The sequence below is a fragment of the Gopherus evgoodei genome, chromosome 12 (genome assembly GCF_007399415.2).
Source record: "Gopherus evgoodei ecotype Sinaloan lineage chromosome 12, rGopEvg1_v1.p, whole genome shotgun sequence".
NCBI lineage: Eukaryota > Metazoa > Chordata > Testudines > Testudinidae > Gopherus > Gopherus evgoodei.
Window position 1 is genome coordinate 207,035 of NC_044333.1, and position 16,761 is coordinate 223,795.

Genomic DNA, 16,761 nt, shown 5'->3' on the forward strand with positions numbered 1-16,761 from the left:
AAATAGCCCCTGGAGCCCCGTCACTTCCCCAGGGCTTCCGCGGCTATTTAAAGGGCTGAAGTGGTAGAAGCAGGGGAGCCCCAGGCCCTTTAAATAACCCCCAGAGCCTTGGGGTAGCAGGGTTCTCCAGCTGCCTCTGCCACCCTGGTCCTTTAAATAGCCCCTGGAGCTCTGCCGCTTCCTCAGGGCTCCTGTGGCTATTCAAAGGGCTGGGGCGGTGGAAGCAGGGGAGCCCCGGGCCCTTTAAATAGCCCCAGAGTCCTGGGCTGCTGCTGCTACCTTGGTGGAGGAGGAGGAGGAGGGGGAGGGGGTACTTACCGTACAGGGTAGGCTGTACCCACATCCTTGCCCGCAGCCAGCCCCTGCTGCACCCCCTGCCCTACCTGCACCAGCCCCGCACCCCGTGCCCTGTCTCCAGCCAACCCCTGCCGCACCTGCCTGCCTGAAGCCAGCCAGTCCCACACTCCTCTGTCTCCAGGCCTGCCAACCCCTGCGCACTCCCCTGAGGCCCTGCCTGAAGCCAACCAGCCCACTCCACCCCACATCCCCCTGCCTGCAGCCAGCCCCTCTCAGCAGCCAGTCCCACACACGCTGCCCTGCCTGCAGCCATCCCATTTGCAGCCAATCCTGCACCCCCTGTCCTGTCTGCAGCCAGCCCCGCACTCCTTCCCCTGCTTGCAGCCAGACCCTACCTCCAGTCAGCCCTATGTCCACTGGTGCCCTGCAGTTCCCAGGGCAGTAACCCTGCACACCTGCTGCAATGAGAGGGGCAGTGAACAGCTGTGACCCACGCATGTGTATACCCTAGGGTGACCAGACAGCAAGTGTGAAAAATTGGAACAGGGTGGGGGGTAATAGGATCCTATAAAAGAAAAAGACCCCCAAATCGGGACTGTCCCTATAAAATTGGGACATCTGGTCACCCTACCACATCCCCAGGGAGTGGTGGGGACCCATACATGTGAAATGGAGCTCATTTCTAGTTCAGGCCCATCTTTTTAAAAAAGAACTTTAGGTAGGGTTAACATACATCCGTATTTTCCTGTACATGTCCAGCTTTTTGGTTCTTAAATTGCCATCTGGGAGGAATTTTTAAAAATACGGATGTATGGTAACCCTATTGGTACAAAAAGTACATACTGTGACACATCCCTTAAATCAGAACTTTTTACAGGGAACTGACTGCTAAGAAATGAAAGGCTTTTTTTTACATGATTTTTTTTTTAGTCATCCCTGCCGAGGCCCCACCGAAAATGTTCTAATTGGGCACTGCACTTCCTAAAGCCGGCCCTGATGGCAGTACCAGGGAAGGGGCATCTGTAAAAGTGGCCATGTGGAAGGTGGCAGGGATTTGGGGGCCCAGGAGGAGGTGCTTAATGTTCAGTGCCTTGGAGCAGCTGGACTTGGACATGATGGGTGTTCAGGAAATGCACATTAACAACTCTAGAATAGCTCAATAGGCAGAGGGTGATAGGAGGAAGGGCTCATCTCTCTGGTCCTCCTGGCCAGGGAAGAAGGATGGGGTTGGAGTCTTGTTCTTCACATTCACAGTACAAGTACAGAAGGTTCTGGAGGGCATTACTGGTAGATTTTGTGCTCTGTGACACTGGTTATTGTTATATTAGAGTTTATGGTCCCCCAGTTAAGGCATGAAAGGAAAGTTCTATGGAAGGAACTGTCTCCCTTCTTCTGAACCGCACGGTATTTGGTGTTGGGGCGGGATTTCAATTGTTGCAGCTGGCCTGAGGGCTGTCGGTCCTGTTTTCCTGACCATCAAAGGAAACTCTTCTATGATGAGCACTACCTGGCGCAGGTCTGCAGTGAGATTGGCTTAGAAGACGTGTTTATCCATAGTGGAGCCAGCGGAGGGCGGGTGGTAGTCTCCTATTCCTCTGACCCGAGTTCACACTAGCCGCAGAAGGAATACACCTTTCTGCGGGGACAGGCCAGGAGTTGCATTGTCCGGATTTACGTGAAGGAGAGCATGTTCACAGCCCAGTGCAGGGTGGTGCTAAAGGACTGGATCACACCACTCTCACCATGTGCTCAATGTGGGCAATTCCCTGACCCATAGCAGAGAAAATTGGAAGCTGAACATCCAGAGCTTGCAAGATAAAGGAGCAGGGGGGCGAGGCCTGGTGGTGTTGGCAGAACGGGAAAGCATCAGAGAATTCTATGACAACCAGGGGGATTGGTAGGAGTCAGTGAGGCAGGAGGGAGAAGTTGGAGGCTTTGTTCTGGTGGTCGGGTAAACACCACAACATTAAAGAAACCAACGGTGCCAAGTCCTGCAGTGTCACCTGTGGGATTTCCAGAAGCCCATCCAGGCTGCGGAGCCAGTCAGTGTGTGACTGTATGACCGGATCAAGTGACAGCTGGCCGAGTTTCAGGAGATGAGTCTGCAGCTGGCCGATATGAGCGGGACCACCAAGTGAAGGGAGGGGCAGCCACCTGACATTTTTGCAGACTGCAGGGAATGGATACAAAGCGGGGATGCTAGGACTCAGGGCAGGACCCCACCGATCTGATAGTGCAGGGCCACAGTCGCTGGAGGAGGAGAGAGTCCAGCAAGAGGAAGCCGCTGGTAGGAAGCAATAAGTGCAGAGTGGAAGCCATCCAGCCAAGAGTCACAGGGGTCTAGAAACTGAAATTGCAGCAGGTTCCATGGTCTATTGGGCAGCACTCAGGACCTGGAATCTGAGTTCAAGTCTCAGTGGGAGCTCTGGGAGATATGTTGGTTTGCTGCAAAACCTTGGAGCTCAGTATGCTTGCTTACCCTTTTGCTGGCTGAACTAGAATGACGTTTCTCCTCCTCCTCCTCTTGGATCACTGATGCCCGTTGGTCTTTTGTCCAGCTGGCTGCTATAGGGTGGGGTCCTAGAACTTAACAGTTTGGTTAGAGATTCCTGCGGTTGACCTGATTGTTGGATTTCTTGCTGCTTCACCCAATGTCCACAACTTTGGTCCCTGTAGCTGCAGCTCTTCCTCTTGCCCTCGTGGCATTTAAAGGAAGGAGTGCCAGGGCCAGGCTTCCCAGGCTGGAGCCCAGCGCACCTCTTCTCCTCTGGGCACCTAGAGCAGAGGCAGCGGGTGCTGACAGCTCCAAGGGAAGGCTTAAAAGCCACACAACAACCGAGGTCTGGGCAAGAGGAGGGCAGGACCATGCCTATGTGTGGCCTTCAGACAGGCACAAAAACACTCAGCCAGCCTGCTCCCTGCCATGCCAAACACCCACTGAAGGCCAGCTGCAGATGCTCTGTGGCCATTATCAGAAACGGTAGAAAGCAGGGCCAGCCCCCCGGTGGGGACTCTTACTGTTCCCACTCAAAGTGCTCACTTTTGCAGTGGGGCAGGAGATTTTCCCCAGAGGCTTTTCCCCAGCTGGCGAGAAGCAGAGAAACACCCAGGCTCCCAAGGTGCTATGTAGCGACCCCCTCAAGCCACAGGGACTGGCGCACATTTGGAAGAGGGAAACTGCTCTACACACTGGCCCGGGCAGCCGCCCATTTTCTTTGGCAAGTCAGGAAGGGCAAAGGCTAGACTGGAAGCACCTGGGGCTCCTGCCCCAGCCTTTGTGACACCCAACCCCCAACTCCTTCCAGGGGCTCTAGTTGCCACCAGAGCATTGGCCTGAGCAGCCCAGAAGATGTTCCAGCCCTGAAGGGAGCAGGACTTTCAGCACAACGGCAAAACTGCACAAGCAGAACCACGAAGGGACTTGAACCCTCAGTCGCCTGATTCGAAACCAGCTGCCTTACCCATTAGGTCACATACAAAAAGGCCCGCCAAGCACTTTTTTGGAAAAGGCAGACACTGATGCATCCAATGAAGTGGGTATTCACCCACGAAAGCTCATGCTCCAGTACTAACAATGCTGTTAGTCTATAAGGTGCCACACGACTCTTTGCTGCTTTTGCAGACAACGTGTTTCTCAGGTCAGCTACTGAGAGGGGCCGAGACTCTCTGGGCACAAGAAGTCGAGTTCCCAGTGAGATGTGAGACTTAATTCTCTGGAGCCGGGTGCAGGGCTTTGGCAGGGGGTCTCAGGCATGGGGGACTGTGGTGCAGTGGACGGACCGGCTGTCTAGGTGCGGAGATTTAGTCTCACTGAGGAGGAGGAGGAGGAGGAGGAGGAGGAATCCTGCTGATAGGCAGTGGCCAAGGCCGGTGCAACCACTAGGTGAACTAGTCAGCAGCCTAGGGTGCCAAGTGGTTGGGGGAACCAAAAAGTGCACTCATGGGAGTCAGTGGAGTGGAGGTGAGCTCGGGTAGGGAGCTGGGAGGGGTGCAGGGGGAGGGCTTCCCGCAGCAAGTAATGGGGGTGGGGCGTGCAGGTGAACTGCTCCCTGTCCCAGCTCACCTCTGCTCCGTCTTATCCCCTGAGCACGCTGCCCCCGCTCTAATTCTCCTCCCCTCCCAGGCTTGCCACACTAAACAGCTGATTGGCACCGCAAGCCTGGGAGGCGGGAGAAATGGAGCAGAGCCGGCGTGCTCAAGGGAGAAGGTGGAGCAGAGGTGAGCTGGGGTGGGGAGCTGCTGCAGAGGGGGCTGCCTGGCTCTTCCCCATGGTCCCCGCCCCTGCTCCACCCCAGCCCCACACCCCCTGCACCTGCACTCTCTGCATGGTAAGTGGAGTGACCCAGACCCAGCCTGGTCCACTCCTGTGGCTCCCAGCCACGCTGCCGGCAAGTGCTGTGGGGCGGTTCCTCCCTCTCTCCAAACTTGGGAGCCAGGGGAGCAGAGCAGGCTCGGGCCCCAGGCCTGTGTGGGGGGAAGCAGACAGGGTGTCAATGTTCCTCTTCCACTCTGAACTTTAGGGTACAGATGTGGGGACCTGCATGGACACTTCTAAGCTTAATTATTAGCTTAGGTCTGATAACACTGCCACCATCCAGAAATTTCAGTGTCTGGATCACTCCCTGTCCCCCCAAACCTTCCCCTCCCTGTGCAGCCTTGAGAGGCTTTTTCACCAAGTTCCTGGTGAACACTGATCCAACCCCTTGGATCTTAACACAAGGAGAATTTAACCATCTCCCCCTCCTTTCCCCCACAAATTCCTGGTGAGTCCAGATCCAATACCCTTGGATCTTAAAACAAGAAAAAATCAGTCAGATTCTTAAAAAGAAAGCTTTTAATTAAAGAAAGAAAGGTAAAAATCATCTCTGTAAAATCAGGACGGAAAATGCTTTACAGGGTAATCAGATTAATATAGCCCAGAGGAACCCCCTCTAGCCTTAGGTTCAAAGTTACAGCAAATAGAGGTAAAATTCTCTCAGTAAAAAGGAACATTTACAAGTTGAGCAAACAAAAATAAGACTAACACGCCTTGCCTGGCTGTTACTTGCAAGTTTGGACCATGAGAGACTGATTCAGAAAGATTTGGAGAGCCTGGATGGATCTCTGGTCCCTCTTAGTCCCAAGAGTGAACAACCCCCAAAACAAAGAGCACAAACAAAAGGCTTCCCCCCACCAAGATTTGAAAGTATCTTGTCCCCCTATTGGTCGTCTGGTCAGGTGTCAGCCAGGTTCACTGAGTTTCTTAACCCTTTACAGGTAAAAGAGGCATTAACCCTTAATCCTCTGTTTATGACAGGGGGGCTGGTCCCAGGCCTCTGTGGGGGACGGGGTGCTGGCTACTTCCTGCGAGAAGTAGAGTGATTTGGCCCCAGCCTGCTCTACTCCCCTGGTCCCGGGCTTGTGTTGATGTTATCTGGATTTGTGCGGGTGTTTGTGTTTATTAGCAATTGTGTGTGTGTGTGTGTGTGTGTGTGGCTGGATTCATGCATATGTTTGCAATTGTGTGTGTGTGCGCGCGCGTGTGTGTGTATGCTCTGCTGCCCTCTGCTGGCGTGACAACCATTTCTCCGTATGTCACAGCCCCCATACTGTCGACCCCGGTGGTGATTTCCCTATCTTACAAGGGCTGGATGGCCTGACCCTTCTCCCCTCTGTGGAGTGTGGCGGGGCCTGCAGCTCACCCCCTGTGGGGCAGGAGTGCCAAGGTGTTGGGTGCTGGGCTCCAGTGCACCTGGAGAGCAGCTCAGGTGAGGCGGGGCAAGGCATGTGGTGTCTGTTCTGCGTTGCCTGGTTCTGGGTCATTGCACAATCCCGAGCCACGCCACACAGCGTGCCCCGAGAGGGAGTGGGGGGCCAAGCAGATGATCCAGCATGAGGGGGTCATTCTTATTGTTAGCTGTCCAGTGGCAGTGAGTTCAACAGGCCTTGGCACATGCTGTGTGGGGCAGGAGGTCCTTGTATTTGGAGCAGTGGGAGTGAACTGAGTGCAGTTGCATCTCTGAGCACAATTGTGAATGTTGTGTGTGTGTGGGAGTGATTGTGAGTGTGGCTGGGGGTGTGATTGTTGTCTCTTTGGGGGTTGGGCTAGCACGCCCTCTGGCTGTGTTGTGTGTGTGTTCTTGGGATTGTGTGAGTCCCTTTGAGTGTGTGTGTGTCACTTGCTGCAGAATACAAAATCCTGCAAAGCCATTTCCTAGTGGTTAGCCCAGCAACACACTGATACAAACAGTGTCACAGACACACACACACACACAGCAGGGCTCAGCCCCACCAGCAAAGGGCAGCAGGGACACACACGTCTCCCCTGGGCCAGCTTGGACAATTTCCCATCATGACTCGGCAGTGCTGGTGCCCCCACACGGGGTGGGCAGTGACCGGGCGGGGGAGCAGATGTGCTGGATCTGTAAAAGCAGCAAAGAGTCCTGTGGCACCTTATAGACCAACAGACGTATTGGAGCATGAGCTTTCGTAGGTGAATTCCCACTTCGTCAGCTGGATTCAGAAGGAAGCATTTGGGAAAATCAGTCAAGGCCCTTAGCAGAGCTGGGACACAGACCCAGTGACCCCTGCATCACCCTGGGAGGGCAGTGGGGTTTAGTGGTCAGAGCAGGGAGGGGCTGGGCACCAGGACCCCTGGGTTCTATCCTTGGCTCTGGAAGTGGAAGGGGTCTAGAGCAGGGGGACTGGGATCCAGGACTCCTGGGTTCCATAGGGGAGACTGTTTTTCCCTGTGCTTCCCTCCCTAGAGATCCCAGCCCAGCCCCCTAGTGGAGACTGAGCAGGAGTGGGGGGAGTTGTTCTCCCACTTTGGAGTTATGATTCAAACTCCTCCCCCAGGGACTGTGACATCACAGAATCTGCCCCCCCAACGCAGAGAAAACTAGTGGGGTTAGGAGGGTTCTAGCTGCACCCATCAGACAACCCTGGTCATTGCAAGAAACCCCCAAACCTACTTGCACCCACAAAACACCCTCTGAGGGTATACGCCCCCTGCTAGGACAGGACCTCTTGCTCCCACCCCTTTTCTTATCACCACAAGCTGCTCCCAGCCAGGCACCACACCCCATTCACACACCTTTTGTCACTACGTAGCTCAGTGGCAATCACTGCCCCGAAATGACTCCGGTGCAGGCACTCCCCACATGAACTCCCCACACCGGATTCTGTCCACACACAGAGAATTCTCTCTGCCCGGCTCCTTCGGTTCATCTCTCGCGTACTGCCGCCAGACACTGCTCATCTGCATAACCCCGCCCATGGACACGTGACCCCTTCTGTCCTGCTGGTTTCAAGTGAGTGAGTTGCCCTCGGGGAGTGAGCAGGTCACAGCAGGTCAAAGCCCCAGCGCACGTCACAGCCCCAGCCAGGGCCGGCTCCAGGCACCAGCTCAGCAAGCAGGTGCTTGGGGTGGCCAAGGGGAAGGGGCGGCACATCGGGCTCTTCGGTAGCAATTCTGCGGCGGGTCCCTCGGTCCCTCTTGGAGGGAAGGACCTGCCACCGAATTGCCGCCGAAGAAAAAGGCGGCGCAGTGGAGCTGCTGCCGATTGCAATGGTGGGTTGTTTTTTTTCCCCTGCCGCTTGGGGCGGCAAAAACCCTGGAGCCAGCCCTGGCCCCAGCACACGTCACAGCCCCAGCACACGTCATAGCACGTCACAGCCCGGGGCAGGGAGATATTGGGGGAGGGGACGGGGGGAGAATGGGAGAGAGAGAGACCCAGCCTCATAGACCCATGGGGCAGGGAGATATTGGGGGAGGGAATGGGGGGAGGGAAAGACTCAGCCCCATAGACCCATAGGGGCAAGGGATATTGGGGTTAGGAGGAGAGGAGAGGGGGTTGGTAGAGACTCAGCCTGGGCTGCAAGGGAAATGGGGTGGGGTAAGGGAGCTGGAAGACAGAAGAGACACATGTGAAGTGGTGAAATGTTGGTCCAGGGAAACTGAGTCACTCCCAGGACATGCTGTGCAGGGGGGAGCACAGGGGCAGGGAGAGAGACCCAGCCCCACAGAGCCCAAGAGGGATATTGGGGGCAGGGGAGGGGATGGAGGGATGAGAGACCCAGAGCCATAGACCTCCCCCGGCTCCCAAGTTTGGGGGGAGGGGGGAACTGCTTCACAGCACTCGCCGGCGGCGTGGCTGGGAACCAGGGGAGTGGACCAGGCTGGGGCTGGGTCACTCCACTTACCATGCAGTGAGTGCAGGGGCAGGAGGGCGGGACTGGGGCGGAGCAGGGGCAGGGGCCATTGGGAAGAGCCAGGCAGCCCTCGCTGCAGCAGCTCAAAACCCCAGCTCACCTCTGCTCCACCTTCTCCCCTGAGCACGCCAGCGCCGCTCCACTTCTCCTGCCTCCCAGGCTTGTGATGCCAATCAGCTGTTTAGTGCAGCAAGCCTGGGAGGGGAGGAGAATGAGAGAGGGGGCGGCGTGCTCAGGGGAGAAGACAGAGCAGAGGTGAGCTGGGACAGGGAGCGGTTCCCCTGCACGCCCCCACCCCCGTTACTTGCTGCAGGCAGCCCTCTCCCGCCAGCCCCATGCCCCAGCTCACCTCCACTCCACTGCCTCCTCTGAGTGCGCTTTTTGGTGCCCCCAACCACTTGGCACCCTAGGCTGCTGACTAGTTCGCCTAGTGTTTGCACCGGCCCTGGCCACTGCCTATCAGCAGGATTCCTCCTCCTCCTCCTCAGTGAGATTAAATCTCCGCACCTAGACAGCCGGTCCGTCCACTGCATCACAATCCCCCATGCCTGAGCCTCCCTGCCAAAGCCCTGCACCCGGCTCCAGAGAATTAAGTCTCACATCTCACTGGGAACTCGACTTCTTGTGCCCAGAGAGTCTCGGCCCCTCTCAGTAGCTGACCTGAGAAACACGTTGTCTGCAAAAGCAGCAAAGAGTCGTGTGGCACCTTATAGACTAACAGACATATTGGAGCATGAGCTTTCGTGGGTGAATCCCCATTTCGTCGGTTGTGACAGTGTCTGCCTTTTCCAAAGAAGTACCTGGAGGGCCTTTTTCTATGTGGCCTGATGGATAAGGTGTCTGACTTCTGATCAGGCAATTGAGAGTTTGAGTCCCTTCGTGGTTGTGCTGGTGCACTTTTACCTTCGTGCTGAAAGTCCTGCTCCCTTCAGCGCTGGAATCTCTTGGCTGCTCAGGCCAATGCTCTGCCTTCAGCTAGAGCCCCGGGAAGGAGTTGGGGGTTGGGTGTCACAAAGGCTGGGGCAGGAGCCCCTATTGCTTCCAGTCTAGCCTTTGCCATTCCTGACTTGCCAAAGAAAATGGGCGGCTGCCCGGGCTAGCGTGTGGAGCAGTTTCCCTCTTCCAAATGTTCACCTGTCCCTGTGCTTGAGGGGGCTTGGTGAATAGCCCCTTGGGACCCTGGGTGTTTCTCTGCTTCTCACCAGCTGGGAAAAGCCTCTTGGGTAAAATCTCCTGCCCCACGGCAAAAGTGAGCACCTTGAGTGGGAACAGTAAGAGGCCCCACCGGGGGGCTGGCTCTGCTTTCCTACCATCTTCGATAATGGCCACAGAGCATCAGCAGTCGCCCTGCATGCTGGTCTGCAGGTGGCCTTCAGGGATGTTTGGCATGGCAGGGAGCAGGCTGGCTGAGTGTTTTTGTGCCTGTCTGAAGGCCACACATAGGCATGGTCCTGCCCTCTTCTTGCTCTGACCTCGGTTGTTGTTTGGCTTTTAAGCCTTCCCTTGGAGCCCTCAGCGCCACCCGCCTCTCTTCTAGGTGCCCAGAGGAGGAGAGGTGTGCTGGGCTCCAGCCTGGGAAGCCTGGCCCTGGCACTCCTTCCCTTAAATGCCATGTGGGCAAGAAGAAGAGCTGCAGGGACCAAAGTTGTGGACATTGGGTGAAGCAGCAAGAAACCCAACTATCAGGTCAACCCGCAGGAATCTCTAACCAGACAGTTAAGTTCTAGGACCCCACCCTATAGCGGCCAGCTGGACTAAAGACCTATCTGCAATGGGCATCAGTGACCCAGGAGGAGGAGAAAAAAAAAGCTTCAGTTCACCCAGGTAGAGGGTAACCATACACATTGAGCTCCAAGGCTTTGCAGCAAACCACAACACCTCCAGGAGGTCCCACTGAAATTTGAACTCAGATTCCAGGATTCAAAGCCCTGACGGCTGCCTATTACACCATGGAACCTGCTGCTGTTTTGTTTTCTAGACCCCTGTGTCTCTCGGCTGGCTGGTTTGCACTCTGCACTTACTGCTTCCCACCAGCGGCTTCCTCTCGCAGGACTCTCTCTCTCCTCCTTCAGCGACTATGGTCCTGCATTATGGGATGCGCGGGTCCTGCCCTGAGTCCCTACATCCCCTGCTTGGTCTCCATTCCCTGCAGGCTGCAAAAATGTCAGGGGAGGCCGCCCCTCCCTTCACTCGGTGCTCCCGCTCATATCGGCCGGCTGCAGCCTCATCTCCTGGAACTCAGGCAGCTGTCACTTGATCCAGTCGTACAGTCACACACTGACTGCCTCCCAAGCCTGGATGCTCTTGTGGAAATCCCACAGGCGATACTGCAGGACATGGCACCGTTTGGTTTCTTTGATGTTGCGGTGTTTGCCTGATTGCTGGAACAAAGCCGCCAACTCCTCCTTCACCGACTCCCGTCAACCCCTCTGGTTGCCATAGAACCCTCTGATGCTTTCCTGTTCTGACAACACCGCCAGGCCTCGCCCCCCTGCTCCTTTATCTTGCAAGCTCTGAATGTTCAGCTTCCAATATCTTCTGCCCTGGGTCAGGGACAGGGGCGGCTCCAGGCACCAGCGCAGCAAGCGTGTGCCTGGGACGGCAAGCTGCAGGGGGTGGCCTGCCGGTCACTGTGAGGGTGGCAGTCAGGCTGCCTTCAGCAGCATTCCTGCGGAAGGTCCTCTGGTAATGCGAATTAGGTGGTATGCCTGTGGGAGCTCTTCAGTGGCAATTTGGCAGCAGGTACACCGAAGGCACGGGATCAGCAGACCTCCCGCAAGCATGCCACCGAATCTGCGTTACCAGAGGACCTCCCGCAGACATGCTGCCATGCTTGGGGTGGCAAAATACATAGAGCCGCCCCTGGTCAGGGAATTGCCCACATTGAGCACATGGTGAGAGCGGCATTATCCAAACTGTCCATAGGCACCACCCTGCACTAGGCTGTCGACGTGCTCTCCTTCACATAAATCCGGTCAGTGTGACTCCTGGCTCATTCCCGCAGAAAGGTGAACCCCCTCTGGGGCTGGTGTGAGCTCCTCTAAGCTGACCTCACTACAGGTCTGCGCCAGGTAGTGCTCATTGTAAAAATGTTTCCTCTGACAGTCAGGAAAACAGGACCAGGGGTCCTCAGGCCGGCTGACACAATTCAAATCCTCCCAACACCCAACAGTCCAGAGGAAAGGAGCCAGTTCCTTCCATTGATCTTTCCATTCATGTCTTAACTGGGGACCATACACACTAATATAGCTGTAACCAGTGCTGCAGAGCACAAAGCCCACCAGTAATGCCCTCCCTGGTCAGAGCTCCAGCCCCTTCTGTACTCACACCACGAATGTGAAGAACAAGACTCCAACCCCATCATTCTTCCCTGGCCTGGAGAACCAGAGAGATTGGCCCTTCTTGCAATCACCCTCTGCCTATCAATCTACCCTAAACTCATGAATGTGCATTTCCTGAACACCCACCATGCCCAAGTCCAGCTGCTCCAAGGCACTGAACATCAAGTGCCTCCTTCTGGGCCCCCAAATCCCTGCCATCTTCCACATGGCCATTTTCACAGAGGAAAGGTAGAGGGGAAAAAAGAGGTTCTCCTCGCACACAGATTTTGACAGGTTTTCCTCCTGATCAGCAAGTGGATTAAGCACGTCTTCAGTGGGGGTTTGCCATGCCAGGGAGCAGTCTGGCCGGGTGTCTTTTTGGCAGTCTGCCGGCTAAGCATAGGCATGGTCCTCTCCTCTGGCCATGTCCTCGGTTGCTCTGTAAATTTTAAGCCTTTCCTTGGAGCTGTCACCACCAGCCGTTTCTGCTCTAGGTGCCCAGAGAAGGAGAGGTGTGCTGGGCTCCAACCTAGGGCTCTTCCTCCCACCTGCCTACCCCTGACTATCAAGCCTGGCCCTGGCACTCCTTTATTCAAGCACGATGTGGGCAAGAGGAAAAGTGTGGCAGGAAGCACAAGAGCCAAACTTTTGGGCCCCATGTGAAGCAGCAAGAATCCCAACCAGCTGGTCAAACCACAGGACTGCAGGCATCAGCAACCAGGGTAGCAAGTTCTAGAGCCCCAACCAATTTTGGCCATCACAACCCAAAACCTGGCCCTAGTGGGCAAATCACCCAGCAGGAGGGGAAAGATCTGCTCTTGTACAGCTGGAAATAAGGAAGTTGAGCACTGTGAGCTCCAGGGCTTTAGCACAAGCCAGCATTAAGTCCCACTCAGATTTGAATGACTCAGAGTCCTGAGTGCTGCTCATTAGACCATGGGACCAGCTTGTGCTGCTTTCTCTGCACACTGGTGACCCTCACGGGGCTGGCTCGTGTAAGGGACTGTTGGCCCCTTACTAAAACTTAGTGGGGGTGTTGGTTGGCTAGTTCCTAGTCCCAATAGAAGGTGGAAGGGCCAATGGGAAACCAGGACCCAGAGACTGATAGTCCCCAGGGTCAACGGGGAGAGGCCAAAGATCCAAGTTAGCTGGACTGACAGGCCAGACAGTGTAATGAGGGAGTCACCAGGCCAGGGGGTTCCATCCTCCGTGTGAGCTGGAACTGCCTGGGCCAGAGTGGGGTGGAGCTAAGGAGAAAGCAGGAATCCGAGAGGAGCCGGGGAGCAGAGCTGCACCAGCCAGAGAGAACCAGAGCAGATCTGTGCTGGGAGCCGAGCCGCAGCAGCACGAGCCATAGAAGCTGCCCAGGGAGCAGGAGAAGAGCTGCAGCAAGCGGAGTCAGAGGAGCAGCCCAGGGAGCTGGAGGCAGAGCCGCAGCAGCACTGGGGCTGGAGGTGGGTGCAGTGAGCAGTGTGGGAGAGTGAGGGGGACCCTGGGCAGAAGGCCCAGTGCAAGGAGATGCCACCCATCAAGAGATCCCTACATGGGGGCTGACACTGGGAACAAGGGGCCTGTCACCTAGAGCATGTGGCCACTGCCAGAGCAAGTGTCCAGCCTGTGGTGTCCCTGCAGCACAGCCAGGGCCAGAGAAGCAGGCCTGGGACAGGTTAGGGAGAGACTGTGACCTGCCCTGACACTCCAGAGACGCTGGTTGTGATCTCCCTGCACCACAGAACAGGGTGACGTGTTTTCCTTTAATTTCTCCTTATGTTTTACATAGATTGCTGGGTAATAAATGGTGTTTGAAGCACATGCAATGAGGGGTGAGTCAGGGAAGTGCCCAGAGTGGAGACACTGTAGCCCTGTTCAAGTGATCATGACAAGATTGGGGGGGTCAAACAGCGATGAGCTGCCAAAATCTTAACAACCGGCTGTCATGATATATTTCCCCAATCTGAACCTTAGAGTCCAAAAGTTGGGGTACCAGCATGAATTGCTCTAAGCTTAATTACCAGCTTATATCTGATAAGGTGCCACCAATCAGGAATTCCAGTGCCTGATACACTCTGGTCCCCCCAAAACCTTCCCTGGGGACCCCCAAGACTCAGACCCCCTGGATCATAACACAAGGAAAGTAAACCCCTTTCCTCACCGTTGCCTTTCCTAGGATTTCTCTCCCTGGGTTACCGTGGAAGATTACCGTGATTCAAACTCCTTGAATCTTAAAACAGGGAGGAATTTCCCTTCCTCCCCTCCCCTTTCTCCCTCACCCAGAGGCAAAACAGATTCAAGCTCCGTGAATCTAAAATAAAGGGATTTTCCCTTCTCCCCTCCCTCCCTGTTAAGTACAGACTCAATTCCCTTGAGCCTCAACAAGGGGGAAAAATCAGACAAGTCTTAAAAGCAAAACTTCTAATAAAAAGAAAGAAAAAAGTAAAAGATGTCTCTGTACTTTAGATGGTAAAAGTTACAGGGTCTGTCAGCTTATAGAAACTGGAGAAAAAGCCTTCTCCAACAGAAATACAATTTAAAATACTTCCAGCAAACTACACATTTGCAAATACAGAAACAATCAAAAGACTATATCCGCCTTTCTTACTAAAATACTCACTATAAGATACTGTAGCAGGGAGATTGGCAAGAAAACTGGTTGCCCGTCTAGTCCCTTCCAGGACCCAGAGAGAACAAAGCAAAACCCAGAAAACACAAACAAAGGCTTCTCTCCACCGAGATTTGAAAGTATCTTGTTTCCTCTGGGCAGGTGTCTGGTTCACTGTTTGTTAACCCTTTACAGGTAAAAGAGACATTAACCCTTAACTATCTGTTTATGATACCGGCTCCCTATAAAAATTTCTGATTTAAGGTGGGGGGAAGTGGGGGAGGGGCCTGGGCAGAGGGAGATATACTTGTGGGGCCAGGGGCCCCTGCAGGGCCTGGGGAAAATTGCCTCCCCCCCAGCAGCCCTTACCTTGCCTGCAGCTCAAAGCAGCAGGACGATTCAGGAGCTCAACTGAGCTGCCCAGCTGGTGCTGGTGGCTGGTCACACTCCAGCTGGTGGGAAATGCGGGAGGGGCCGAGGGAACCTCAGCCTCCCCCGCTGGGAATCCTGAGAACAACAGGATGGTCCGGCCTGCAGACCGGAGTTCTTTGCCCATCCCCTGGCCCTTTAACAACCGGTTCTCCACGGAGGTCTAATTTTAGCAGCTGGTTTTTGGGAACTGGTGGGAACCGGCTCCAGCTCACCACTGGGGTCAAACCCCCCAGGATTCCTGGGCCCAGCCTTGTTGGGGTTACGAGGACTCTGCCACACATGAGAGTAGGAAGAGCATCCTTAGGGTCAGGCAGGCCTCTGGGTAAGGGGGTGGGGACTCAGATCCTTCCCCTGGCCAATTGCACCAGGGTCATGTATAAACCAGGGAAGTTCCCCACAATAGCCGGACCTGAACTCCCTGTACACTTGCCCTCTGTCCTCATTGATTCTCTGTCTCTCTTCCCCTCATCTCTGCTGCTCCCCCTCTGAGCTTTCTCAGCACCTGGCCCCACAGAGTTTCCCGCCAGCCAGAGACTGCTTGTTCTAGGCCTGCTCCTGTGGACGTGGCCTCTCTCCTGATTCCTGAGGAAAGGAACCTTTCCACGAAATGGCCATGGATTCTGGGAACCTGCATGTGGCTGGTGGACAGAACCAGGAATCATTTGGCTCCTGGCACACAAGGCAACTTAAAAAGCTGGATGCCTAGACAGGGGCTTGAACCTTGGACCTGCAAATTAAAAGCCTGCTGCTTTACCACCTGAGCTACCTGGGCTTGTTGAGATTACCTTCACCGTTCACCACAAGAGTGAGCAGGCAGGCAAAAGAGAGGCAAAAAAAGTCCCAGGAACCCCTCCTCTTTTTCTGCACATCCACTGTCTGTCAGTAGGATTCCTCCCCCTCCTCCCTCCTGTGCCTCAGTGTGACTAAATCTCAACACCTAGACAGCCGGTCCGTCCACTGCACCACAATCCCCCATGCCTGAGCCTCCCTGCCAAAGCCCTGTACCTGGCTCCATAGAATTAAGTCTCACGTGTCACTGGGAACTCGACTTCTTGTGCCCAGAGAGTCTCAGCCCCGCTCAGCAGATGACCTGAGAAACACAATGTCCACCTTTTCCAAAGAAGTGCTTGGAGGGGTTTTTCTCATGTGGCCTAATGGGTAAGGTGTCTGAGTGAGGATCAGAAGATTGATGGTTTGAGTCCCTTGGTTTTTGTGTCTCTGCAGTTTTACTGTTGTGCTGAATGTCCTGCTCCCTTCAGGGCTGGAACCTCTTCTTGGCCGCTCAGGCCAATGCTCTGGCTTCAGCTAGAGCCCGGGAAGGAGTTGGGGGTTGGGTGTCACAAAGGCTGGGGCAGGAGCCCCAGGTGCTTCCAGTCTAGCCTTTGCCATTCCTGACTTGCCAAAGAAAATGGGCGGCTGCCCGGGATGGCGTGTAGAGCAGTTTCCCTCTTCCAAATGTGCGCCTGTCCCTGTGCTTGAGGGGGTTGGTAAATAGCACCTTGGGAGCCTGGGTGTTTCTCTGCTTCTCGCCAGCTGGGGAAAAGCCTCTTGGGGTAAAATCTCCTGCCCCACTGCAAAAGTGAGCACCTTGAGTGGGACCAGTCAGAGGCCCCACTCTAGGGGCTGGCCCTGCTTTCCTCCCAACTTCTGATGTTGGCCACAGAGCATCAGCAGCTGCCCCACATGCTGGTGACCTTCAGTGGGTGTTTGGCATGGCAGGGAGCAGCCTGGCTGGGTGTTTTTGTGCCTGTCTGAAGGCCACACATAGGCATGGTCCTGCCCTCCTCTAGCCCTGACCTCAGTTGCTCTGTGGCTTTTAAGCCTTCCCTTGGAGCCGTCAGCACCAGCTGCCCCTGCTCTAGGTGCCCAAAGGAGGAGAGGTGTGCAGGGTCACTTTTACTGATGCCCCTTCCCTAGTAC